The sequence below is a fragment of the Nematolebias whitei genome, chromosome 17 (assembly GCF_014905685.2).
Source record: "Nematolebias whitei isolate Nwh7 chromosome 17, NemWhi1, whole genome shotgun sequence".
Lineage (NCBI taxonomy): Eukaryota > Metazoa > Chordata > Actinopteri > Cyprinodontiformes > Rivulidae > Nematolebias > Nematolebias whitei.
In genome coordinates, this window is record NC_056514.1 from 17,387,579 (window position 1) to 17,390,001 (window position 2,423).

Here is a 2,423-nt window from a genome sequence, read left to right on the forward strand (position 1 = left end):
TTTTCTAAGGTGGTAAGTCTGCAGGAGAGATAGAATGATAGAGAATTACTGGGGGGAGTGGTGGCGCAGAGGTTAGAGAGGTGGGCTTGTGATCCGAAGATCGCCGGTTCACGCCCCGGCCCCGACAACATCAAAATTGTGGGTGGGGTAGGTGAAACACCCACACTTGCCCCCACCCTCATTCGCCCCACCCTGGGCCCATGAGCAAGGCCCTTAACCCCCACCATGTGCTCCCTAAACAGGTCTCTCTTGAAAATGAGTTCTCGTGGCTCAATGAGACTAACCTGGATGAATAAAGGCTAAATGAAAAAAAAAAAAAACCTGACAAAAAGCACAAAAACAAAGAAACCAGTTTAAAATAAAGTGCTATGTTGACTAGAATACAAAATATAGAAATTTAAATGGACAAAGTTAACTTTAATATGACAGATAATGTGTGTTTGTGTGTGTGTGTGTGTATACACACAAAAGACCTTAACCTGAAAAATTCATGCAAACATCTCTTATCCTGTAAATTTAACAAAATTACAACCCAGACTTATCATCTCTTAATTGTTGTAAAGCTTTAACAATGGAATGAACAACACACCTTTTAATTAACATTTAATTAACATTTAACTGATTTAATTAAACTGAATCAATCTACAATACATTAAACGTTCAATGTTTTAGCCAATAAAACTGGTGGTTTTATTGCTCTGAATGGAAGCAGCAAGTGATCCTCCAGTGATTTCCACAGTTTAGATCCATGACAACAGTTACAACAGCTCTGTCACACTGTAGCTTAGTGGCATGTAAAGAAGCACTGTGCTGTGTTTGGTATTCATGGCAGGATTGGGTGAAATTATTGAGCTGTTTGTCTCTCCTGTCTGATTTCAGATAAAATGTCACATCTCAGGAGAAACGACTCACATTTGGAAAAGGTCCTGACACAGAAGTTGAACTTGAGAATCAGTCTTTGAATGACAGCTAGAACATGAATTTCTTGTGCTCACATGAAGAAGTTAGAATGTTACTGCAAGTGTGCTGAGGCAACAATAGTTAAACAATCTGTCCAGTTTTATTTTAGTTTAGACAATATTTAACATCTGCCATAATATGCATATAGAAAAGTTAATGAATTTAAAAAAGTTTGGAAATTAAAAAAAAAATCTAAATTTATTGTGACTCTTTTCAATATTTACCTTGTTTTGTTATTTTCACCAGTCAACACAAAGCAATAAAAGGTTAGAGCATTTTTATTTTATAAAAAATACAAAATTTAAAAAAATGAATGAAAAAACATTTTCAATTGATTAGCTTCAGGCTCTCCTAAAGGACTCTCAAGCAACCTACCTGGGACTTGGGTTCCTGGGACTCGAAGTTCTTGAGTGGGCTTGTACTGACTACAATTTGGAAACCCTGCATTAAGACTGTTATGTACTCCACAAGAACCAAGAGAGCAGCACGATGCTTTAGTGGTTAGCACTGTTACCGCACAGTAAGAAGGCCCTGGATTCAATCCCCGTTTTGAATCTGGGGGGCTTTCTGTGTGGAGTTTGCATATTCTCCTTGTGTTTTCACGGGTTTTCGTCAGATAATCTGGTTTCCTCCCACAGTCTAAAAACATACATGTCCCAGCCCTCCCTGTCAAAAGAAATGTGTGTTTTCAATGGGACTTGTCTGGTTAAATAAAGGTTAATAAAAATAAATATTAAAAAAGAAATTGCTCTCTGTCCCAGGGCTGTAAAAAATGAATGAGGTAATATTTTTTCTTACATCGCCAGTCTGGATGTTCTTGCAGGTTGTTATTGACTCAATATCCAGGCAGAATATTTGTTCTGTGTGTTGTCTGACATCTATCGTGCGATAGGTCAGAAAAACATGCCGACTTCCATTTTGATGTGTGGCTGAATATACGCATCCAAAAGGTCATTATCAAAACTGGGTTTCATATATGTATTTATTTCTTCTTCTTCTTCTTCTTTTGGCTGTTCCCTTCTTCACAGGTCTCCACAGTGAACTAACCCACACAAAGACTTGGCAATAGTTTTTATATCAAAGTGCTCCCTATATATCAAAGTGTATATATCAAAGTGATCCCTATATATCAAAGTGTATATATCAAAGTGGTCCCTATATATCAAAGTGTGAATATCAAAGTGCTGCCTATATATCAAAGTGTATATATCAAAGTGCTCCCTATATATCAAAGTGTATATACCAAAGTGTTCCCTATATATCAAAGTGTAAATATCAAAGTGCTGCCTAAATATAAAAGTGTATATATCAAAGTGCTCCCTATATGTCAAAGTGTATATATCAAAGTGCTCCCTATATATCAAAGTGTATATATCAAAGTGTTCCCTATATATCAAAGTGTATATATCAAAGTGCTCCCTATATATCAAAGTGTATATATCAAAGTGCTCCCTATATATCAA